This window comes from Phacochoerus africanus, chromosome 1, assembly GCF_016906955.1.
Source record: "Phacochoerus africanus isolate WHEZ1 chromosome 1, ROS_Pafr_v1, whole genome shotgun sequence".
In the NCBI taxonomy this organism is placed as follows: domain Eukaryota; kingdom Metazoa; phylum Chordata; class Mammalia; order Artiodactyla; family Suidae; genus Phacochoerus; species Phacochoerus africanus.
This window is the reverse complement of record NC_062544.1, coordinates 126,609,291-126,636,251: the sequence shown is the minus strand read 5'-3', so window position 1 is coordinate 126,636,251 and position 26,961 is coordinate 126,609,291. Positions and strand designations below refer to the sequence as shown.

Here is a 26,961-nt window from a genome sequence, read left to right as displayed (position 1 = left end):
AAAACTTGACATGGGACGCTCCCAATAGAGCCTTTGGACAATGCCTGGCCCAGAGATAGCACTTCATAAATGTGAACCACATGTGGTGATGTTATCCCTTGGCTTCAGATTCTCTGACACTCCTCAAAGGTGGAGCTCTGTCCCCTTTTCAGAATCTTCATGAGCTTATGACTGCGTTAACACAGTTCTGTGTAGGGGACATTTCCAAAACTAGGTCAAAAAGACGTCAGATCTTCCTTGTTCAGTGGAACAGGAAACCACCTGGAAACCGACCTTGAAATAAGTCCCATTTCCCCAAGGCCACCCTGCTGAGAAGGGCACATCGAGATGCTCTGGCCAACAGCCCCACCTGAACCCAGCCTTCCAATCATTCCCACCGAGCTGCTAGACCATCCTGCTAGGGAGGGGACCCCCGGCTTCAGCTGTTCATTGCCCCAGCTATTCAAGTTCCCTCCTCCAGAGATGCCAGTCATGAGGAAGGCAACTCAGGCTATCCCACCTGTGCTCTGTCAGAATTCCTGATTCACAGACTCCAGGAGCGTAGTAGATGGGTGGTCATTTCAAGGTACCAAGTTTGGGGAACATTTATTACCCAGCCATAAGTTTATGGAACACAATTACCATTCACATCAGTTATTAAAAACTGTTGTGATAAGTTATTAACAGTAGTTCTCATTAAATAATAATCATGAACAGTAATTTTCAATAATTGAGTAGAGACTCTTCTTACCACCTTGTATCCATTCACTTTTCTGGTTAATATTCCCTGGAAGTCTAGACTACTATATCTTTTTTCTGAGACTTTGCTCATGCCCTCCTTCTGAAACGCCTTTCCCTTCCTCCAGTATTCTTGTGGTTCATTCTTATTCATCCTTGAAGATTTCAGCTCAGGAGTCACCACCTCCAGAAAGCCCATTCCCCATCCTTGGTCCTCTGTGATCTGCAGGGACATTTAAGTTTGTCTTTGCACTTGGTACACTGCCCTTGCTACCTGACATTGTAAATTTCTGTGAACTCCTTAAGGGAAGACGCTGACTTATTAAAAATCATTTCCCTAGGGCCTGCATTTGCACAGGAAAGACAGTTACCTGGTTGAGGTTTAGTGCACATGTTCTGGAACCAGGCTGCCTGAGTCTGGAGCCTGGCTCAGGCACCTACCTATCGGCTGTGCTATCTTCTCTGAGTACCTTAATAATGCTATGTCTCCTGCATGCTGGCAGCTTCCTGGATCTTTCTCTGCTCATAAATTTCCTTACAATTTAAAGCTTAAAACAAGTAAGAAATGGAAAGCATTTGGATTAGCACTGGCTACATAGTAAGTCTACAATGATTATGTATTGATTATAAAATATTATATTGGTTTGGCTCCAGAGGATCAGCTCTGCCATCTCTTTTTTTCTGGTTTTGTTTGCAGTTTTTCCCTCTTAAATATTTCAGCTGCTTTATTTATGTTTGTTTGTTTGTTCCTTTGTTTGTTTAGCCTTGGATCTAGCAATAATTCCCAAATCTAGCTATATACTCTAGGCTCATCTAGAGGAGCCTCTTAGAAAAACCCAGGCACTCTTCCTAGGGATTCTGCAGCCAGAAGTGAAATCAAGGAAACCTGCAGCTTGAACAAGTTTCCTAGGGGATGGACTCCAAGGAGGTGGCCCAGCAACTGGGCCAGCATTTGGGAACACCGATCCAGGACCTCTGTCCAATTTTAATTTTGCTGCTTTATCTTCAACCTCCATTTCTCAAGAGGACATCTCATCCACACAATCTTCCCTTCAAGCAGCAAACTGGAGTCTGTTTTAAGCAAACATCTAAATGCCCTTTCATTCTCTTTTTTACAAGATGCCCTTTTCTCACCTCATTTTGTCCTTTTCACCAGCAGTTAGCATCTGACCCCTCCCTTGTTCCCCAAGAGAGCTGGCCATTTGTAGTCAGTGGATGAACAGCTGAGGGCTCTTTTTAGGGGAGAGAAATTGCAAATAAGGGTGATAAATAAAACTGTTCTCTAAAAGAGCCAATCTCTTTGGCACATTCTGTGCTTTCCTTTACCAGAGGGGGGACAACTGAGGCTTATTCATAAAGGAATGAATAAATGGTCAAAGAATCACTCCAGAGAGTCAGAAGCTAACCCTCTTTGTTGAGTGGGGAATGCTTTTCCTGATTTTGTATTTGTTTATGAATGCCACAACATGTATTCCCAAAACACCATCCCTGGAGAGAGCCGACCTATAATTCTGGCAGAATTATATCACCCAAACACCACAATTGGGTATAACTTTTAGACAGAAAGGAGATAGCAGAAAAGCAATCCTTAGAACACACCTGTGAGACCCTTTGAATAGTGCTTTGTGAATGAATTGCCCTTTATCTCTCCCCTCGGTGATGCTATCACAGCTTAACTGGCACTAACACAGCTGTTCACAGCTGCACACAAGATGAGGGCAACAGCACATTGTCAACCATTTGTCCTCATGGGGTGCAGCTTAATTTCTTTCTTTTGAGGATGGAGTCTGATAGCATTCTAGCAAGAATCTAATCAGCAGATCTAAAAGACATTCTGAGGTCAGATCTAAGGCATGAGATGAGTTTCCACGTATGATTCTTCTCCTGGCTATCTCCCCCTGCCCCTGGCAACATATCCAGTTGAGAATTAATCTTGAGGGGGAGTTTGTTTTTAATTGACCTTAAGCAGAAAGTGAACCAAGGTGGAACAAATGTTCTCATTATCTGAGGGCGAATCAGAGCCACACTCCACTTCTCAGCAGGGTCAGCTGATGCCAGGATGCTGTTCCCAAGCCAACTCAGTGCAATGTGATGAAACCGATTTCTTGAGCACCTACTGCACGCCAAGCAAGTGTGTGGGGCTGCAAAGGGCCATCACAGGTTTTCATTTCACTTTAGAATGTAAGTCTCATGTCTTGCTCCTGAAAGCCTTTATCATGCCTGGCACAGTCAAGATGTTCAATAGATATCAAATACATGAATAAATAATGCACTCAGTAAAGCAATCTCCCAAGCAACCCAGATAGATTGGTAGCAGCTGCCCAGAGGGCTATGCCGAGAAAGATTCCAAGGCTCAGTGGGAAATGTGACCTGATTGATTAGCAATGTCTGTCAAGGGCAGGAGAGAGGTGAAATCAAGTGTGCCATATATTTGTATTCTGGGGCTAAATATAAGTGATACAGCTATTCATCCCTTCCCCTTCATCCTCCCTCTTTTTTTTTCTCATAAACCTTTCCCTTCAATCTCTGGAACAAGCTGAGTGGCTATCAGGGTCTAATCAGGAGTATAAATCTTCTGCACTCATGATCTGCCTCTCTTCTGAATCCATCTTCCTCCTCTCAGGAGAGAGGAGCTAATAGATTCTGGTTCGAGTGAATCAAAGAGATCACAGAAAGAAATTCTATCTCACTACCATGGTGGCTCTTCCCAGTTGGTACAAAATGAAAGACCAGGCAAAATGCAAAGTTCAAAAAACTGAGAGGTATCAAGTTTACATTTTCTTGATTCAATTTGTATGTACAAGGTTCACCTAATCCTTAGTGGGTGAAAATATAGCTGATTAGTATGCCGGATTCATATCATTTTTCTGCTTCTTGTGTGAAAAACCATATGTGCCTTTTCTCTTCTTACGCCATACTTAAAAAATTGTCCAGTGTATCTAGTTAAATAGAAAAACTTTGAAACGTAAAAGGTTATGTCTCATACTCAATCACTAGGCTACTTGGTACAGTTTACTCTATCAAAACCAGAGGAGTAAGTTTGACATTACCTGTTAGGAGAAGATGTTGCAGAACAACATCTATTTTAAATGTTATCTTTCAGTTCATAAGGGATCCACCCAAATTGACCTGGGAGGTCTGGAGGATTATCTGCCCTCCCAATAATTTGGCAGAAAAGGTCCACTAAAAACCAATCAATAGTTACTAAAGCTGTGCAGATTTCTAAGATCTTTGGGCAAACAGTTCCAAAGAACTGGCAATGAAGCACAGCCCACTCTTTCCCTTATGCACTCTATTTGCTTTGTATATGCGAAAATAAGTTTGTACTGCATAATACATGGGCAAAAGAATTCATATGGATATAAGTAAAATATTCAGATATTAAAAAATAAAGGCAAGGTCTGTAAAATGCTATCTTTCTTTGAGATGAGAAGGAAATGAACTAAAATATTCAAAGGTGGATGTCTTTGTGTGGAATTGCAGTAATTTTATTCTTCTTTAAATCTAAGCTAGAAAAACAAGGGAAAAATACACTAGGAATATGAATTTGAGAGGGAATAAAGAATGAGGTTGATGTCCAAATTGTCATATAATATTTGATTTGATAAGATTTCATTTTCCCCCTTTTTTTGAAAATCTTCCTTAAAGAAGTACACAGAGATAGAAGGAAAATCAGTTTCAAATATATCTAAATTCAAAAGCTTATGTTTTCTGAGGATTTTTTACTCTACTAGAACAGAGATGATAATGGGAAATATAAACAGGAGTAAATTGAATTTGGTTTTCTGAATATATATTTTTGAAAACTTTACAACTAAATGAATATATAACAAATCTATAATCAATTATCTAATACAATAATACATGTATAATTCATTAGACATAGTACTAGTCATTGGAAAATGTATGTCAATTCATTCTAAGTTGCTAATATTTTCGAAAGGCAATAAGGACCTGCTGCATATCACAGGGAATTATATTCTGTGATCATCTTTATGGGAAGAGAAATTGAAAAAGAACAGATGTGTATATATGTATAACTGAATCACTTTGTTGTACAGCAGAAATTATCACAACACTGTGAATCAACTATACTTCAATTAAACTTTTAAAAAATAAAGTTGCCAATATTTTCACTTAGATTTTTAAAAAATCACTATATAAACATTCTTGCTAGTAGCCCAAACCAGTGGAAATATGGAATGCCTTAGCTACAAACTAGAAATAATTTAAAAAGGAACCCAGAGAAATAGGGCAGACTGGAAGGAAACTGAATTTACACAAAGCATCAATCTCATCTAATTTATGCCCCTCTGGAGATTACTTTTTCAATTAGAGAATGACTTCAATACCAAAGTCATGAGAATAAATTCATAAATTGTACTTCCACCACCTTTTTTTTTTTCTTGAGAGTTCTAAAGAAATGCACCAAGAAAATAAGAGTCTCTAACAAGTGAGGAAATGCTGGACAGACCAATTATTATGAAAAGAAAATAATTTTGGTACCAAAATTTGTAAAGGGAATTTGACAGACCTCAGCAGCCAGTGGTTAAAGGGGGGAAAAAACACCTAGTTGATGCAAAAGCAATGCCAATCTATTTAGAGTGGGGCCCCAAATATCTGGTTTCAGGGTTACCACAGTGGGTGATTAAATACAACTGATATGGGAGAACAGTATACTAGAGTCTGGTTTGGGGTCCTTTTTGAGATTGATGAAAAAAGGTAGGCAGATCTCTGTTTCCACTTGTTTCAAAGGACTTGGATCATAGGGCAGAAAGCAGAATTCACCTTAAGGGAACCCTTTCTGCTTGGCTTGTGTTTTCAAAAGTCTGCTTTTTTTTTTTAATTTAAGTACAGTTGATTTACAATGTTATATTAGTTTCTGATGTACAGAGACATGGTTCTAATAAATATTTTTTCATATTCTTTTCCATTATGGTTTCTCACAGGATATTGAATATAGTTTCCTGTTGTATTCAGTAGGATCTTGTTGTTTATCTATTCTATATATAAACAGTTTGCCTTTGCTAACCCAAAACTTCCAATCCTTCCCTCCCACACCTTCCCCCTTGGCAACCACAAGTCTGTTCTCTATGTCTGTTAGTCTCCTTTTGTTTTGTATATAAGTTCATTTGTGTCATAGTTTAGATTCCACATGTAAGTGATATCATACAGTGGTTATCTTTCTCTTTCTTACTGACTTTGCTTAGTATGACAATCTCTAGGGCCATCCACATAGCTGCGCATGGCATTATTTCATTCTTCTTTATGGCTGTATAATATTCCATTGTATATATGTACCACATCTACTTTATCCATTCATCTGTTGGTGGGCATTTAGCTTGTTTCCATGTCTTGGCTATTGTAAATAGTGCTTCTATGAACATAGGGGTGCAAATATCTTTTATAATCTGAATGTATGCCCAGGAGTAGGATTTCTGGATCATACAGCCATTCTATTTTTAGGTTTTTGAGGAACATCCATACTGTTCTCCATACTGGCTGCATCGGTTGACATTCCTACTAACAGTGTAAGAGAGTTAAAAGTCTGCTTATTGATTAGGCCAATGGTATTTTTGATCTCCATTTCCTGCCATTAAACCTAATCCTCACAGATATTGGAAATACTTCTAATCTAAATTAACAGTAGTTCAGAGTAAAATTTAACTTGTTTTTAGAGAAATTGTGTTATATTATTTCTGCACAGCAGAGTTTTGGACATAATGCTCCTGCTCTACTGAATTGGGAAGAAGATAAAATTATCCTAGAGATGTTTTCAATGCTTTTAAAATTTTGGTGTGCATTTGAATCATCTGAAGAGTTTGTTAAAATAAAGACTGCTGGACCCTACCCAGAATTCAATGCTTCAAGTCTGGGGTAGAACTGACAACCGCATTTCTAACAGGTTCCCAGGAGATACCAATTTTGCTGGTCCAGGACCACTCTTAACGAGAGTGAGGGCCACTATTCTAGACAAATTCTGAAACTAGCTAAGGTAAAGGACAAGTTTTACTTTCTTTTATCAACTATAAAACGGCCTAGACAGATGCTTTTTGTAAAATATAATACAAATCATGTACTAGAAAAATAAAATAATCAAAAGGCATAAAAATAGGAGCCTCAGATGAAAAATTGTTATTTGGATTCAACATATGTGGAGACATAAAATTACCTGGCAAATTGCTATAAAAGTTTCCAAATGCTTACTCTCAATGTTTGTACTTACCTAGTGGGCTGGTAACTGAAAGTTCATAGATGAGCCTAGTCCATTGCCACTAACAAGTTCCCTGTGGTTAAGTAGCATGGGACTAGAGCACTGTGGATGATAGCTATCTGAGAAATTTCTGAACAGTCTCCATGGACTCCAAGCCTAGGCCAGAATCTCCTCTGCTGCCTGAAAAGGTTAATGGTCTTTTTTTCTTGGCCACGTGATGGTTCAGTGGTACAGAGAGCTTCCTAGCATTGTTCCAAGCAGAAAATTATTGAGGAGTTTCTACTGACAATCTCTTTTAAGTTAACAGCAAATAATTCATTGCCATCAGATCTTCCTTTTCTACTCTGGAATCTGTCCCCTCACCCTTTGAAAAATACTATTTATCAATACCTGGCCACCTATTTTGAACACTTGCTATGTGCCAGGAACAATGATAAATTGTGCACAATTAACGTGTGTGTTTTACATGCCTTTTGTCATTTAAATTCTCAACAACCCCACAAAGCATACAGTCATTACCCCCATTTTCAGTGGAGAAAAATGAAACAATGAGGCCCAGGGAAGTGAAACAACTACCCTGAGATCATACAGTGGGAAGCGGGCACTTAAGCCAGGTCCAAGCTTTTAACCACTAGGCTTTACTCCTTGTCTCACCCAAATCTTTTCCTGCAGAAATACAGCCCACATCAAGATATGAGCTTTATGAAAAGCGTTCTAGAGGAGTTCCTGTTATGGCTCAGTGGTAACTAATGAACCCAACTAATATCCATGGGGACGCAGGTTTGATCCCTGGCCCTGCTTAGCAGGGTAAGGATCCAACATCACCATGAGCTGCAGTGTAGGTCACAAATGAGGCTCAGATCTGGCATTGCAGTGGCTGTGGCATAGGCCAGCAGATGCAGCTCTGATTCAATGCCTAGCCTGGGAACTTCCATATGCCACAGGTACGGTCCAAAAAAAAAAAAAAAAAGAGGCATCCTAGAGGCCCCAGGACACACAGGTTTAAGTCCAGACTCTGCCTCTAAGTAGCTGAGGGCCTAGGAGAAGTCATTTTCCCTTCTGAATTGTCATCATAATTTTTTTCAACAACTAATGTTTCTTCAGGGGTTATAAGGCATTCTATGAAAAAATGTGTTTGTGATCAAATACCTTTAGGAAAGTGATTAAAATACCACCTTCTTTGAGAGTCACATTCCTGGCAACTTAAAGACTCTGAAAGGTCTTATGGTGAAATAGTTTTTACTTTATTCAACCTAGCATTTATAAAAGTCTTTGAATAGAGAATCCCATTTTGATACAACAGATATCTCTTTTTTTTTTTTTGCTTTTTAGGGCCGCACCCACAGCATATGGAGTATGGAGATTCCTAGCCTAGGAGTCTAATCAGAGCTACAGCTGCCGGCCTATGCCACAACCACAGTAACGGCTCATGGCAACGCCGGATCCTTAACCCACTGAGCAAGACCAGGGATCGAACCCGCAACTTCATGGTTGCTAGTCAGATTTGTTTCCACTGCGCCACGACGGGAACTCCGATACAACAGATATCTTAATAATAGCGGCTATTCATGGAACACAGTTCTGGAAACAATACCCTAAACCTTTCCTGTCCCAAAGTTCTGTGAGTCTATGACTGGTATAGAAACAGAAACAGATATAGAATAGTATAGAAGTAGAAATTGTTTAATATATATATAGAATGGACAGAAATAGAAAAAAGTCAATAATAATAACAAAACCAATAAGACCTAAACCTAATGATAATAAGTGCTACATCATTAGCTATGTGCTGAATGGATTAGAAACCCAGACACTATTCCGTATGCTTCATATACATTAATTCATTTAATTCTTATAACAACCCTACTATAATAATTATAAACATTGTTATCCCCATTTTACATCTGAGGAGACTAAGGCTCTGAAAAGAGCAATTATATGTCTCTCGAACTAAATAAACTATTTCTTTAGAAACTCAGATTTTTCAGCTTGCCCTAAGGAGAGTATCAAGAAAGAAATAGAAGCAAGCACCCCTCCCCCCACCCCCGCCTGCTGCCTTTTTTTTTTTTTTTGCCTTGTGTGCTTCATTTGCATATCAAAAGCCCTCTAATGTGAATATAATCTGCACTGTTTAATGTTTCTGACTTTCTTTTACTCTCCCTTGGTTGAGCATGGTTCACAGTCATTACCCTCTTGATCAAGTTACAGACAAAAGCAGCCTTCAAATTAGGCCTATTAAGATTTGTTTTTAATGAGGAGATAATTCCTCTAACAACACAAGCCAGATTTGGCTGAGGTATGATTACACAATCAGGCCATCTTGCAGAAAGAAACAGAAAGCAGATTTTTGCCTCTTCCTCAAATACTTTCAGCAGGCCTTGATTTACTTGATGCCACTTAAAAGCATAGAGCACATACAATATTAGGAACTTGTGAGTAATGAAGTAATCTCTTAGCCCGTGCTCTGCTAGGACAGAGGGAGAGTTTCTATTTCAAGGATATGAACTTCTTAGAAGGCAAATGTCCAGATCCATAGTTAGCACTGGAAATCACAGGAGGGAAGATAAATGCTTTCTTTTTACAAGTCTGAGCTCTCCTGCTCTGTTGAATTCACTCGCCAGCCCTCCTTGTCTTTCAGGAATTAATACCCTGTAAGACTTAGGTAAAACGGTTTGATAATGAATCCCAGCATTCAAGGATCTTTCTGCATCCTTTTTATTTTTATTAAAATAATCTGCTGTGCCTTTACTTTCTAAAATGTGCTTCCAACAAAATTATGTCTACATATGTTTATCTCCTTTGCACACTCATTTTTGTAAGTCTTGGATTAAGAAGTCTTTATCTTATTTCATTCCATACCTCAACCAATCATTTCTTTATATTTCAAATCTATGTGATATATCCATCCATCTGAAACTCTTTTACAATAATATGTAATCAGGGGGATGAATTTTGGCCATCATAGATTCAGTATTCCCCAATATTTGTCCACAGCCTCTTTCATTTCTCATCATAGCTCTACCATGAAGATGTGATAAGTGTCCTTGAGGATTTAAAGTTGTTGAGCAACTTTAAATTGTTAAAGCTGTTTGCCCCAAATTGAACTTAGCATGAAAGTCAAGGAATAGCTCTCAACAACAGGCAGGGGATATCAAAGAATATTTTAGCAAGAACAATAATTACTAATATTACACATGCCTCTACATGTGGAACTCACCCCAGTCAAATGATTTATTTGTTCTGTATTAACAAGGCAGAAACCAGCTGTAACATTTGGGGGCTGCATGAATGACTCTTGGGAAATGAAAGGGCCCAAACGAGGAGGCCAAGTCTAACTTGATCTTGAACATCATCACCCCTCCCCCATTCTAACCCGACACCTGCACATGTTCTCAGACTCACACCTATGACTCAGCATGGTCACTTGCACAAAGCAAGTCTTCAATTAATGTGGTTTCCTTTCCATCCTGAAAACACCCCTGCTTCTTTCTCGATTACAGACCTTTTCATACACTGTTTTGGATTTCTAAAATGCTCTTGACCCAAACATTTAGATGGGTCCTTTCTTCCCTTCTCTTCTTTCTTAGCTCAAATAAATCACCTGAGAAGCTTTCTCTGAGCACACTTTCTAAAACAACTCTATCCAAACTCTGTTTTTCTGTCTCTTCTCCTTGTTTATCTTCAAACTTAACTCCTATTTGATTTATTGTTTTATTATTTTTGAACCTGTACTCCTTATCACTGTGTATGATCTTGGAGAGGAGACAAAAATGTTCATTTTGTCCACTGCTATATTGCCTACCCTGAGAGAGGATGATAAAATTGACATTTTATGTTTTGTTTGCTCAGAAAAATGTATTTTCTTTCTCATTTCTCATTGTTCATTTTGATTTTCATTTCCTAATATAAATTTCCCCCACTAGAGGCAAAAGTTGAGTTTTATGTATCCCAGTTCCATCCTGTAATAAATTCCTTCATCCTTCTTTCCTTGTACATTTCAAATGTGATTTTACCTGGTACCTCTCAAGGAGTGTTATAGGTAAAGATGCTGGAGAATTCTCTCCTCTGAGACTTCACTTAATATTTCTCCCAGATGAACTTACTGCCTCACAAAAGGACCCTTTGTCTTTCAAACTTAACCGGCTCTTTGTCTAGGCTGGTATCCAGCAGCACAGGAGTAAAATGTCAATGGTTTCTATTTAATCAATGTTTTATTCTTGGCTTGTGTTTCAATAGGGGTGATGAAACAGCAATTTGAATGCGGCCGATATATTTTTTGACCCTTTTAAATTCCTGGTCTGTGTTACGTGAATCTCAAAAATTAATAATTTATTTTCAATCTGTACAAATCCCTTGGAGAAATGTGCCATTCTTTTGCTAAAAGACATAACAGCTGTACTGACACCACACCAAAACCAAGACTAATCCTTGCCTAAGAGGTCATTTTATGACATTCAGCTTTCCCCCTTTCATCATAATTCCCAAACTTTATATTGCTTGTATGTAGAGCAGTGCTTCCCAGAGTTCATTGTGTAGGATACCAATCTATAGTGATATTTTGCTTCCAACCCCTGAATAGTGTCGACAGTTTGAGAAACCAAGTATTAGCGTATCAATAGTTTTGAGGCCTGTTAGAAAATCAAGGGTTTTTAGTTTGGGTTTAACTGTGAGCTGTTTCTCACTGTATTTGATCATAGCGATGATTCACAAATTGTGGCTTCCAGACCACCTGGGAATTTGTGAGAAGTGCAAAATCTGGGGCCCCACCTGAGATCTACAAGCTCCAAAATCCTAGGGCAGAGGGGAGGTTCAGCAATCTGTGAGTTTTTAAGCCCTTCAAGTGAACTTGACATACGCTTGGTGTGAGAACCACAGGACCACAGAGGTCTTGTGTTGGGAACCTCTGACATCCTAAGGGAATGTATTCAGATCACTTTGGAAACAATTCAGTAGTTTTGGAGTATGGGCCAAGATTCTGCATTTCTCACAAGTTCCCAGGTGACACTGATACTGCTGGTCTGTGGAGTGTATTTTGAGTAGCAAGGCTACAAGTCACTCCAAAAGAACTAGAGTGGGCATGGCTGACATGCATGGGGAAGAGTATTTGAATAGGTTCTTATCAGTGGAAATTATGGCCAAAATGTCTCCTGCTGCCTGACCAGCCCTCCTCCAATCATCCATGGACTTTTGTTAGAAGACAGAATGGCGATAGCAAGATGTTGCTCCTAACCAGGACACCTACTACACCAGGTGTTCGAAGACAGACACATGGCAAAGGAAGCAGGATCAGATCCTTGAGCATGGGAATTTTTCCTACACTTATAAGTGAAAAATTAATAACTGTGTTTTCCTGGATAGCTTACCTAACCACCATGAGACTTAATTTCCTTGCTAATCATTTGGAAATGTTAATACTATCTTTATTAGCAGTGGTGAAGAAAGTGAGGTAGGACATTCTTATAAAATCTAAGCAGATTAATCTAAGAATTATGTGGCACATAGTAAGTACTTAATAAATGATGATGATGATGATATGGTGGCCCCACATAAAACAGAAGCATCTTGAAGTCAGCTTCATAATTCAGTGCAATAACATGTGGAAGCAAAAGTCAGATCATCATATTTTCCCTTCATGAGTGGGGAATGCAAGCTTTATATATATTCACTTTGATTCTCTTCTCATAGCTCCAAGTGTTTAAACCACCATCCTAGACATCCACCATCATTAACTCTGGAGTTTGTGAGTAAAGAATTGCTACTGACCCTGATTTTCTTCTTTCTAGTATGACTGGGGTTTAAGTAGTCTTGTGTAAGAACCTTCCCACATCTCAAAACATTCCAAGGAAGATTTAGCATTTCCCTGATCTCCTGGACTTTTGTTGTGTGGATCTAGGTAATGGGTAAGGCAGCCACATGTAAGAGGTTACCTGGATCTTGACCAGAAAGGGTGGAGAACCACTTGGAAAGAACTGAGTCACTGAACACTAAAGCATGTGTGGGGAGAGGAGACAGGAAAGTCAGCACACTTGGAGTTGAGTTTGAGAGAGGAAAAGAGAGCTTGTGAAAGAGCACCTATTGTGATGAGCAAAATGAATAGATGGTTGAAGAGGGTCTTAAGGACATTTCAGAGGACATGAACTTCATTTCTGGTCCCTATATCTCTTAGGGAGGTTTTGGTAAAGAGCTAACTTTATTTTCATTGATTTTTGCCATGTTAAATTGGTGATTTTGCTGACTCTGACACCAAATTGAGAATGACCTTGGGTTATTTGGTATTATTTAAGTAACATGTATATCCATATTTGATAAATGTAAGTATTTGTTACATTTATAGTCAGAAGGAATAATACCTCTCTGTGTCTCTCATCTCTATTTCTCCCCCTCTCCTTCTGCTTGTGCCTCTCTCTTAATAAGGATCCTGTGTGGCTGTGGCTGTGGTGTAGGCTGTGGTGTAGGCTGCCGAGTACAGATCTGATTATACCCCTAGCCTGGGAACCTCTATATGCCGCAGGTGTGGCCCTAAAAAGACAATAAATAAATAAATAAATAAATAAAAATAAGTGATCTCCTTAAACCCCTTTGTCTGGGTAAGACAAAACACCCTGATTTGTCTCAGTTAGTGATTGTCAGCTGGGGATACTTTTACCCCCTAGAGGACATTTGACAAGATCAGAAGACAATTTTGGTTGTCACAATTGGGAGAGTGCTATTGGAATCTACTGAGTAGAGGCCAGAGATGTTGCTAAACATCCTACAATCACAGGTTAGCCCCACCATAACAAAGAATTTGTCGAGTATAAATGTTACTAGTGCTGAGGTTAAGATACCCTTATTTAAATTAGAAACTTTCCTCTCTCAATGCCAACTGCCAGTATGTGATTTGGATAATTCCTCCAATTATTATTTATACATTTCTAATAATCCTAATTCTAAGGGAAAACCATTCTCTCTACCACATTAGAAAATTATTCTTTGGAAACTTCCATCTTTTTATCCATCACAGTAAATACCCCTAATAAACTGCCAATTTTCTCTGGAGATGCCTACTACAATAATATATTCAATTAGCCAATAGATACAATGTCCAATTCTACAACATCAATTACTTTTGAGATTTTCTTTTCAGTAACAAAATGTATGGTGACTTTCATCTGACTTGGGTGGCTAATGTTTTCCATGAAACCTTCACCTTGGAAGAGCTATTGCCAAGCATTTGAAGAGGCAGTGAGGCCAGATGGAAAGAGCCTTATCACGTTCTCCTGAGCTCAGTCCTAGGTCCAGTTCTGCTACCAGCCACCTCATGTCCTTGGGCAATTTACATTGCTTCCCTAAAGCTTGATTGCCTCTTCTGCAAAATTAGTAGGAATTGTATTCAGTTTTCTCTAAGGTCTCTTCTGGTTCACTTTAAACTCTGTGATTCTTTTTCTCTCTGAGAAATGATGCCTTTTACTTGACCTTTGAAGGGGAATGAAATGAAGTTCAGGTCAGCCTCAAGCTCAAGGAAGTGTTTGTGTTATTTCTAAAAAAACAAGGAAAATAAGGAGGAGAGCAGGGCAAGTTGCCACTGTGAAAGCAAATATATCTAAATGGAAATTTAACATTTTTCTCTGCTAAGACAAATCTGGATCCAAACAGAATTTGAAAAATAGTAAAAAGTCAATTCCCACAGAAAACAATGAATCAAAACTAACATCTGTTAGACTTTTTTTTTTAAGTCAGGCCAACATCATATGAAATCACGGCCGGTTTTGCTCACTCCTCTTAGTCTCCCCCTTCCAAAAATAAGTAAAATAAAATAAAAAAAAAACATAAAAACAATTTGCATTGACTTCATTGTAACAGAATGTAAACCAAAACACATCTTTGAAGTTCTCAGCACAGATGGCAGGTCCCAGCTCTCCCATGGTAGATGCTAAGCAAAAAAGTGACTGAGCCACAGGAAGTCAAAGCGACCACAAATATCTAACACCACAGAAATGGCTCAGAACTGCCACTGACGAACATGAAATACATTAAACTGATGCATCTCTCTGCAGCAGTTCATTTCTGAGTATTCTGAAGGAAATCCTTTTCATTTGAACTTGTCAGTAGATGCTTACATTATCAGCAATACGACACACTCTCCAGAGCCCCATGTTTTAGAAGAGATGGATTTGTGTGGCTTTGTTGATGTCTCACCTGGTTACCATGGTGACTTGTTGCAGGCTTTGGTAAGAAAACTTCCTGAAGTCTGGAGTCATGTTGAACAAACTGTTTTGACCTCGACAAGTAGTTAGAAATTTTATACCATTACCCAGTATAAATGTGTGTCATGTGTGTATGCATGCACACACACACACACACACATTTCCTTAAAGTATCAAACTTTCTCTATCTCTTCCATGTTTAGGCCATAAACCAATTCCTTCCACCCAGATCACTGTTCCTACCCCACCCCCTCATCGTGTTACTTGTCTAAATAATGCTTACTCCTTGCTCTGGCCTCCCCTCCCCTGGGACTAATGTCTTTGGTCCCTTTACAACAATATCACAAGCTATATTAAGCATATACAGAAAAGGTGAGAGAACCATGAAAGAACTGAATCCTGAATGGTTTGATTTATCCTAGAACATCACTGAATTTTTAAGCAAAAGGGTACCATAAAAATGATGAAGAGCAGAGGTTGCCAGCTCATGTTCCTTATATATCAAGGAAGTCCATGATCTGTGTCTAAGTATTGGGGCTCAATATTACAGAAAGCCCAGGGAACATTGTCCACTTATTTGTGATTAAGAAGGAAGAAGCAAAATCAACTTATTTAGTATGACTGATTATAAAAAATGAGATCATTGATTATTACTCCAATTAATGCTACTTCCTTTTTTAAAAAGCTCTCAAATCATGTGAGAGTTAATTTTTTAAAGTTATTGGTGATTTAGAACAATTTTTGAGAGTCACTGATTGAGTCCAACCCCTTAAATTTTGCAAATCTGGATACAGAGTCCCAGAGAGGGTCAGTGACTTTTCAGAGCCTCTCTGGCACACTCAGGATGACTGGTCATAGTCTAAGACACAGAATTTCTCTTCCAAAGGAATAGATCATTTATCTTATCAGTATGCTAAGAAGATAACGCATGATCTGGAATCTCTATTGACAGTCTAGTATAACACTCCAGCAAACATAAGTCAAGGTCTATTGTATTCAAAACTGTACAAGACTCATCAGAAACCACAAACAAGAGTTCAACGCAATCCTTAACTCTAAAACCTTATATTTACTAGCACTCGCCTTTATTCTCTTGTTTAATCCACACCACCCTTCTAGTGGGCTAAATGCCGCATTATTCTCATTTTGTAGATAAGAAAGTCCTAGTTCTGATAACCCGTGATTTGGAATCTGATGTCTTTGTTACTGCCATACAGTGCACAGGTATTTTGAGAATTCAGAGAAAGAAAAGATTAATTCAGCTGAGAGATTTGTGTAAAGCTTCTTGGAGAATCTGGAAATCTTTTTTGTTGTTGAAGTATAGTTGATTTACAGTGTTTCAGGTGTATAGCAAAGTGATTCAGTTATATGTGTGTATGTATGTGCGTATTTTCTTTTTCAGATTCTTTTCCATTCTAAGTTATTACAAGATATTGAATAGAGTTCCCTGTGCTATATAGTAAATCCTTCTCATTTATCTTTTTTATATATTGTAGTTTGTTAATCTCAAACTCCTAATTTATCCCTTCTCCTCCCCCTTCCCTTTCAGTAACTTTAAGTTTGTTTCCTGTGTCTGAAAGTCTGTTTCTGTTTTGTAAATAAGTTTATTTGCATCATTTTAAAGGAGAATCTGGAATTTTAAGCTGTGTTAGATTTCAACAAAAAAAGGATTCAACAAAAGACTGTCCAAGGCAGAGGAAACTAAAGGGCATGCAAGAGAAGAAAATTGAAAAGAAAATTCTAGACCCCATACTTGGAGGATATTCAGGCTATAGAGGGCCATGAGTGCCTTCTAGAAAGTTGCTGATTCCCAAGTGGTGTTCCACAGAGCGCAGGTTCTGTAGGCTGTTAACAGGGCTTAAACACAGTGTTGGATGACCAAAGGGGTCTGGGAAATACTGGATTAAAAAGGTTTGACCGTTTCTTTACTGTAGAACTGCCTAGAGTTTTAAATAGGCTAGTGTGCATTATGAACATCCAAGAAGGGAAAAAAAATTTCACAAATTTTCCTAGGTTTATTTGACCATGGAATATTCATTTTATCAAATTTTTTTCCTTTCTTAAAAAGTAGCTGACAGATTCCTTTGAGAAACAGTGCTATTTGTGATGGGAAATATGAACTATAGAACCAAATCTTAGGGAAAATGACCTAATAGCAGGAAAGGCTTCTTAAGAGGGAAATGAGGAGTTCCCATTGTGGCTCAGTGGATTAAGAACCTGACATAGTATCCATGAAGAAGTGGGTTCAATCCCTGGCCTCACTCAGTGTGTTAAGGATCCGGCATTGCCATAAGCTGTAGCATAGGTCACAGATGTGGCTTGGATCCAGTGTTGCTGTGGCTGTGGCCTCAGCTGCAGCTGTGATTCGATCCCTAACCAGGGAACTTCTATACACCACAGGTGTGGCCAAAAACAGGAGAAAAAAAAAAAAAAAGGAAGGAAATGAGATAGATATTAGACCAGATAGGGTCTTTGCAAGGGTCATGAATACCTGAAGGTGAAGGTGAGTTCAGGGACTGGGAATAAATAAAAATTCACAAATCAAAGAATATGCTAAAAAAAATGGAAACAGTTAAGGAATATTGGATGCAGAACAGATTTTAGATGGCCTTAAGGAATTATGGTTAATTTTATATGTTCTAATAGCTGTGTGGTTATTGCTTTTAAAAAACTTTTGTATGTTAAATATGTACTGAAATATTTATAGGTGAAATTATTTATTTGACAAGAACGCAGCTTTAAAAAAGGATTAGATGAAACGAGAATGGCAAGATGTTTATAAGTTTGATGAGTTATAGTCTTTTCATGGCTTTTGTGAATGTTTGCATATTTCCATAATAAAAAGTTAAAAATAAAAGCAGTGTGAGAGAAATCGGGAAGGAATTTTCTTCACCGTTTAGGTTGGGTTCCCTGGGAAATTGGCTCAGAGGTGGGGATTTGCATGCAGGGCTCTGGAGAGTAAATCCTGTGGGAGAAGGCAGGAAGTAGAACGCAGCCCAAGGAGATGCTGAAATACAATGTGCTCACAAGGAAGGTCTCAGTAGCTCCCAGCTGGGAGCTTCCCAGATTTATGCACCTCTCCTGGTCCTCCCATTCCCAAACACATATTGACCTGTCATTGGATTGTAAGCTGTCTCCGAAGGACAGGCCTGACCTAGGATGAGACACTATTTGACTGACAGTTCCCTGAGAGGGACTCCAATAAGCTTTCAGTAGTTGAGGTAATGAGAACCTCAATCCTCGTGCAGGGAAATCTGGGCAGCTTACCCTGGCACCCATCACACTCTCCATTTCTTCATCCTTAAACCTTTACAATGATGACATTGTTCTCCCACGTCATAGGAAGTTGATGACTGTCTATGGCTGTTATAAGAGAGCAGTTATTTGCATGAAGAGAGCATGTGTTGACATGAAATAAATCTATTGCTTTAAATCCATCTTGCAAGTGGTTCTCATTGAAATAGCAGGAAACTAATGTCCTTTTAAAACTTTATTAAAATCATCTGGATGTACTCAAGCTAATAAAAGCAGAGGACACGGCTGCTGGATTTCCTGTAGCCTTAGATAGGGAGCGAAAAGAGGCTTAAGTGATAGCCTAACATTTGAAATTGTGTAGAAAGATATGTTATTGGCCTAAGAAAACATACCCCTTATGAAGTAGATTCACAACTAGCACCCCTGCTCCATTTCTAATGGCAGGACTTTTTGAGTGTCTCTGGCATTCTGTCCCACTTGATCTCTTCTTCATTCTCTGTGTGTTTATATACATCAGTGGTGTTTTGCTGGGGCCGCTACCTTTTCTTGTTCAGGCATTTCACCTCTCCACTCAAGGAAGGTCAGTTCTGAAGTGAACCTTTACAAAGAACTGTATCACCCTGAGCTTCAAAATCATTTTGATCTTCCCTGCCAAAGAGACAAGTTGACCCTTCATTATAACCAAATTCTACTTAATCTAGCTATTTTCATGATGAATTACAAATGGGAGCTCTGGGCAGGATGGGGCAGCCATGTTTAGTGAGGTCACTCAGGTGGCCAGGCCTCTTTCTGGGGCACTGGGACACTGTGATCTTTCACTAACTTTAGGCAAAAAAAAAAAAAAAAGTAATTTGCACCCTGTTGTTGAGTTACTTTAGAAAAAATGCCACCAGTGTTCATTAAGGATGTAAATGCCTGCACATTTACATAAACACATAGCTCCCCACCCCCATCCAAATCCAACATGCAACCCCATTACATTTGATTCCAGGGCTCTGAAATGCAAAGGAAAGCACTGAACACCAAGAAGTAAAACTATTCTGCAACAGAGAACTAGGAGGAAGTCTTGAATAGCATTACTCCAGCCAATATACACAGGCTGAACATTACTTTTTGAACTGATGGCCGTGTGCCTTAAAGATGAATATTTGGCCTGTGAAAACTTAATGTCCCAGATCTCTTGCAACCACTGTTTCTTTGTGAAATGGCGTATGCACAATGTCTCTTAAAAATGCAACCTTTTGGTGAATAGATTGCTTCTCCTCTTTTGGCTTGTGCTCCTAGCTGGAAGGGCCCCTAAAGGAGCATTAAACAAATGAGCAAATCATTATAAAAGAGCCTGAAACCAGAGTCACAGGAACCTGAAGATGGATAGAGCCAGTGAGCAAGACCAATTTTCATCCTTTTGTGAAACAAATAAAATGTCTCTTTTCTTCTTTTCTTTTCTTGATCTTTTAAAAATGTAAAGGCTCTTTGCTTTTCTTCTTGGTGAACAGATCGACGATGTTTAAACAAAGAAGGCCCAAGGAAGAAGTGCCAAGCTAAGGAGGACGGAGCTGGCTTGGCAGCTCTGTGAATTATCAGGTAAATGTTATGTCTGGGATAGAGACTAAGATAACCAAGCCTCATGGGGCGTTGGATCAATTTAATTTTGATGAATGACCAGTTTGGTAAATATTATTTACATTACTCCCCAAGTCAGGTCTGTTTCTGTTCCATTCATGTTTGAACAACCCACATTGTCTGCTGTGGGAATAATGTCTCAAGTAATCCCCACAAGACAGCTTTCCCCACTCTTAATTCACAATTAGAAGGATAATTAGCAATGAGGTTTCTTGACTTGAAATAAAAATGAAAACACGAGTGAACAGCTCAATAATCTGGATTTGTAGCACTTCTTGGACCAAAAGACTTTACTATCCCCAGCAGTCTACAAAGGTGGTGGTGTTGCTTTGTAAATTTTGTTTTTGCTTTAAAAAAAAAAAAAAAGATGTTCTTAAATATTACAGGATTAAAAAAAAAAAAAGTTTTTCAAGGATAGGCCTTTCCCTTGAACACACTATTTTGATTCATCTGCATTTTCTTTCACTTTTTATCCATATATATACACATTCCTTGATTCTCTCATTCACTCTACAAGTGTTTATTAAGCACTTCATATGTGTTAGTTAGTGGTTTAGGCCAGAGATCAACAAAGACTCTCTGTAATGAGCCACATAGTAAAAGATTTAGGTTTTGAGCGTCGTGTAGTCTTTGTCACAACTACTCAGGTCAGTCTTGTAGGGCAAAAGCAGCCCCAGATAATATGTAAACAAATAGGTCTGGTGGTGTTTCAATAAAACTTTATTTACAAAACAGGCAGTAGGTCAGATTTGGCCAGCTGGCTACAGCTTGCCAAACTCTGCCATAAGACCATGGAGTCTGAGACAAACAAAATAAGTCTCACTGAACATACACTGAGGCAGTAAAATCATAAAATGGCAAACAAATAATTTCAGAGAGTAACTAAAACAATGAAGGAAATGATCCCATATTTTACTTCATCCTTCTCTGTGTTGTATATTAAGCTAAACCTAATTGATGAGCATACGAATGAAGGGAACAAATAAATCAAGGTGTTCATCTGATAATAAACCTTTTCTAAATTTTTTGTTTCCACTTTGGAGAGAAGCCTAGCGATTTTAGTCAAGAAAAAAGTACAGGTAAGGAAGGTGAATGTGAAATGTGTTTGTCTTGGGCTGAGAAAACTTTTATTAGCTTTAGGCACCCTGCATTTTCTGGGTGGTCCTGAAAATCAAGATCCAGAAGCCTAGATTGTTCAGAAGAAAGGGAGCAGACAAATGGAAACCTCATTCTTCCTGCTCAGGGTCTGTGTTTTGCCACCAGGCACCAGCCCCTCATGATTTAGTCTGTTAGGAACAAGATAGCTCTGAGAAAGATGCAAATCCATCAAGCACTAAGTGTAATTAACACAGTAGATGCAAAGCACAGCACATGACCCTATATTATGCAAAAAAAATATACTGAAGAATATGATAAATTCCCTTATTTCCAGGTGGATACAGGGACTTGCAGGGACAGAAAATATTCCAGGGCAACTGTATCATGTGATAGGACACATGGGAGGGTGACCGTTACTCCCCTCATGTTTAGCATGGAGGAGGAGCTTTACGTCCCACACCCTTTTCAGGAATATTTTCTCCTCCTTGGCCCTTCCCCTTGGGAAGAACAGTAACCACTCTGGTAGATGGGATTGGAGAAGCACGGGGTACAGCATTTTCTGTATTCTTTTTTTCAGATACTAGTGATGACAAACATATATTAGGGTTTCTATGTGCCAGATACCAACATTTTCATTTATTTCATCCTCACAACAGTCCTAGGAGGTCGTCCTTTACCATCCCCACCTTTTCAATAAGGAGACTGAGTCACAGAAACTCCGCAAGACTTGCCTGGCTGCTTGGCTGAAGAATGGTACAGCCAGGCTTATTCACACAATCTAACTCCAGGATCTGTGCTCTCAATTTCTCTGCTCTGTGGTTCCCCTGAGGAGTGAGAGTGTTCTGTTTACTTCTTCCATGATCTAAACATACCTGAGTGGGGGCAGGGTCTCGGCCTTGCCCAACCCTCTTAGTCCTTGGTGGAGGCACAAGAGTAATTTTGATGTATACACAGTTATACAGGTTTCCTTGGGTTGGGTGTACCAATTGCTAAAGTTAGCAGAGGTGGGCATAAAAGCCAATCACATTCTTTAATCAGCAATAACAATAAGAAAGCATTTTCATCTCTCTTGGTTTGAGTCCTGCATCTCTTTTCTCAAGAGATACCCAACTTCGAGGGAAAAGAATATGCATCATTCACATCCTAAACCCCCAACCTAATATAAACTCGAAAAATAGCAGTAGTAAAAAGTAGCCAGCAACACCAGCAGGCATTGTGCTAAGTGTTTTATATGTGTATTATTTCTTTGCATCTTCACCACAATCTCAAATGAGTAGGTACTACATATTATGGAAGAAAAAAAGGGACTGAATTTTAGGTTGTCAGTAGGCTTCTGAGGAGTAAAAGGGTAATGACTATTTTATTGGTTATATGACATATTAATAAGGCAAATCCAGTGCTTGATTGCAGTGGTCTCTGATGTTAACATCAAATAATTCTGCTCTTCATAGAGTCACTCATGATAGTTAATTAATTAATAATATTAATTTAATACTGTCTGGGAGTAGTCACTGGTCAAAATAACTGAGTGGTACTAGCCAACAAATAGCAGAATGAGGTTAGGTAAAGACATTTCATTTGAAAACCTCTTTAATGTGTTCACTTCTTCCCCACTTTCTTGGTTTTGCCCTCGACAAGCCAGCATCATCTCTCACCTGGGCTACTCAGAGAGTCCCCATATTGTCAACCACATATATTCTTGTCCATGTCAAATATCTTCTCCATAATGTACAAACCTGACCTTGCTACAGGTTATTCTCTTGCATAGGAATCTAGTGTTCCAGTCTTTCTTAGAATGAAGACCAAAGTTCTTAGCATACCCTTCAGAACTCTGTAAGGCTTAGCCCCTGTCTCTCCAGTCCCATCTACTTCATCTCCCATTTTTGCCCTCTAGCTACAGTGGTCTAGTTCAGTTCTGTGGCTATCCCATACTCCTTCCTACCCAGTTTGTTGTTATTCTCTCTTCCTGATACATCCTTCCCTAACCCGGTTTTCATATCCATAAACTTTCAGGTTTCAACATAAACGTTGCTTCTTCTGAATTTCTTCTCCAGCAGCCCCAGGTAGTAGATTTTCCTCTTAAAGATCCTTACATGCTCCTGTCCCTACACTTCCATGATTTATCTGTTTATAGTCAAATTTTTTTTTTTTAGATTTTCTCTCTCCGCCTTTTTTTTTTTTTTTTGTCTGACTTCATCTGAAACAAATCATCCTTGGGACAAGATCCAAGTCTGACTTGCTCACCACTCTATTCTTAGTGCCAAGCACAGTGCCTGGCATGTACTCACCCAGTATATGTTGTTGAATCAGTGCCACTGAATACAGTTATGCAGTCTGTGTCCCATCCAGCTCTAAGGACACCATCCACATAGCCAATGATATCATTGGTGCTCCCTGGAAATGTAGAACAGAGCAACTGTATATTGAATGAAAGAATAGATAAATAAATAAGTCAATGGGTGAGTAAATGAAACCATTTCTACAGAATTGCCTTGTTAAAGAAAACTATATTTGGTGTCCAGTATATCCTAAAAACTGAAAAATCCCGTGCGGTTATATATGCCTTGCATATATGTCACACTGAAGCAGTTATTTTGGCATTTTATGTGTTCCAAATGAGATATCTTTTGTCCTTATAGGAATTCTACAAGTACTTTTTCATAATCTTGTACTTGGTTCACAACCCTCCAGGTACCAATATAAAGTTCCACTTTGGTTTTTTAATTATACAGGGACCTCATTTTTGACTTGCAGGTGAAAAAGAGCTAAAGCTGGATTCCATTGGTGAGTCAAAGTACATTTTTAATATAGTATTTTTATTCAGTGGGGCCCCTGAGTAATATCTGCAATGCATTATAATATGCTGGTAAGATATATAGAATCATCAGGGGAAGAAAAGAGTGACATCCAAAAGAAGGTTATAGATCACTATGCTGAGACTTAGATTACCTGACACAGGGGACTTCTGATAATGAAGTATCTATAATAATAAATCTATAGTAATAAATCTTAGCCATGACATCCATCTCCAAACCTTGACACACATCTACATTCTGTTTATGACTCCAGGCTCCCCTACAGTGGACACTGAGCCCTGATCATTAGTGATACCATTTATTAATAAAACTTAAAAGGGCAGCATCTTAAAAAAAAAAAAAAAAAAGGAGAGTTTGGGTTAGGTGAATCATGATTTCTTAGGACCAAGAATTGCTACATCACCCCCAATACTGCCACCATGTCACCCTGTAATTCACATCCTTGCATTCCCAAAAGAGCCTCCAAGCTCTCTGTGTCTTGAGTTTGGTTTTGTATTTAACTTACACACACCTGCCTTGCACATACAGGGTTTGTAGGTCTTGGTATTCATGTAATGACCAAATGAAATTATTAAACCAAATGGTTTCATTCAACCACACTTAAAATTCCACATGGCCTCAAAAGCATCACCAGGTTGATTTTTCACACTAAATATAGAGCATAAACCTGGGCAAGTTTCTCACCTGGATTTCATCCACGAGTTGGTAGATGCCTTGATGCACCACTCAGACACCCTGCCAGGAATGAAGGACCTAACTTCCCAACTGCTGGACATGCAGCCAGAAGGCAACCCTGGGTGGGTAGGCCCCCACTGGAAAAAGACTGCTGAGGAGAGCTGCCTCACCCTTCCAGGGGGCGGCCTAGACCAATAGCTGATCAACACCAAGGTGTAAAGACTCTTGCCATCTCAGGCCAATGTGGCAGGGCCACCCCAGCTCCAGAGCTTTCCTTGGGCTCAGGTGAGGCCTTTCCTGATAATATATCCGAATTTCTCTCTCTACCCCATCTTGTTTCTATCCTCCTCCAGCTCACAGGTGTTCATCCCAAGAGCACTTGCTAATAAAATTTCCCAATGTTAATATTTTTCCCAGAGTTAGCTTCTCACAGAGCACAACCTATAACCCTTGCCTCTATGTTTCAAAGAATTAAACACAAAGGAATCAATTCAAGGGCTTTTTCTCCCCCATTAGAACAATCTTGTAACAAATGACATTATTATTTGAGAAAGAGACTGGATCTTGGTAGCAGCTGCAGCAGAAAGCCAGATTCACACTATTCATGTAATACAACAGAAACACTCATAGCTTGGAGTAACCAGTGTGCTGTCCTTCATTGCATGGGAATGCTGCTTCCAAAACATTAGGAATTTAGGAAATTATGATGAGGGAACAAACACAGACTTAATTAGCAGTGTCAGAGTTCTTGCATTTTTTAATTGACCTCCAGGAAACTACTTTTTTTTAATGCCAAGGTGTTGTTTATATCTGATTCTCCAAAATGTACAGTAACGAGACAACTCTTGAAGAAATCTCCAAGGTCTAGAAGATTTTTTAAAAATGTCAAACATTTTCCCTATTGACTACCATAACAAATGTAATTCTTGATGATACTCTAGTATAATTATATTTAATAGTATATGATTATTATTGATGAGGCTCTGGTATAGGAGTCAGTGAAATACAGATTGGGGTAGAAACCCAGCACACATGGGCAGAATTTGGCCACATCCATTCATTGAGAGACTGTGTCTGGCTGCTTTCGTTCTACAATGGCAGAGTTAAATAGCTGGGGCAGAAACTGCATGCCCATGAAGTCTAATATATTTATAATTTGGCCCTTCATGAAAAGACTGCTAACCTCTGCTCTTGAGTAGTAACATTTAGTGCTCAGTACACCATTAAATGAAATAATAAAATTTTGTTTAAGCAGAGTAACACTCTGTGGATATACACACACACACTCAAAGTTAGCTCTGATCACTGAAATTAGAGGTAAATTTTTGGATTTTCTTCTTTTTCTTTTTTTTTTTTACTTTCCACAAGAAATATGCATTGTTTTTCAGTAAGAAAAGTAATAAATGCTATTTACTGTGTAATCTGTAATTTTTCCTTCAAAACCATTTAGAATTTTATTAGCTGGCTGTCTTTATAGTTATTTATCTGAAGTCCAATTAGAAAGCAGCTCTGAATGTGTGCCTCCTGAAGGATTTGTTTCATACTACTACTCCATGTCTAAGGAAAACATGTAAACAATGCAGCGTAGAGAAGCTTGTCCAACTACTGTATTAAGCATCCAGTTGGCCATCAGAAGTTAAAAAAAAAAAAAGAAAGAAAGAAAGAAAACCGCCATTAACAACACTGAGTTATTTTGTGACAGCTGGTCCCATTTGGTAAGCTTATATACATTGTACTAAGAAATATGGTTTATTCAACTTCTGGCTTATAATGGTTTTTAAATTCTTCCATTAATTTTCTTCTTGAATTTTTCAAGAAGAGAATACCAAAAAAAGACTTCCCTTTTCCAAAACCAGTCCATTTCTGGATAATAAAAATAACATAGTGGTCATTATAGTAATATAGCTAATCATTTTTGAGTGATTCTTAATAAACACCAAGCCTCCAAGCCTCAAGTTCAGGGCTATTTGCCATCATCCTCTTAACAAACAAATGAGAAATTCTCTCACAGCCTATTTTCAGATGAGGAAACTGATTCTCAGCCAGGTTGAGTAGGTTGCCAAAGGCTCACCAACCTAACACATGGATTAGCCAAAAGTCCAGAGGTCAGGTCACTTCTCTCTAACTCTAAAATTCTGATCCTCTTCATTAAACTGTGTAGTCTCCTGACCATCAGCATTATCCACAACATGGAATAACCCCAGAACCCATCTCTACGGAAAAACATGTTTGGCACTCAATGAATATCTGCAGAATGACCAAAAGACGGTGCTCTTTAGTTCATTAAATAAGGACTAGCATCAAGAAGTGGGATTTGTAGCAATAAGAAATATCAGGAGGGGTTTCTATTGTAATTCAGCAGGTTAAGAACCTGACA

General features: G+C 38.7%; 1 long non-coding RNA gene across 4 annotated transcripts in view; it reads right to left on the bottom strand.

The window, feature by feature from the left end:
* The window catches only part of LOC125126365 (uncharacterized), a 277,061-nt gene that overhangs the window by 92,628 nt on the left and 157,472 nt on the right, over nt 1-26,961 (bottom strand). For all 4 annotated transcript variants that reach the window (XR_007134617.1, XR_007134613.1, XR_007134616.1 and 1 more), the window contains one exon: nt 23,382-23,487. This is a non-coding gene — a long non-coding RNA (uncharacterized LOC125126365). The remainder of the gene's footprint in view (nt 1-23,381; nt 23,488-26,961) is intronic.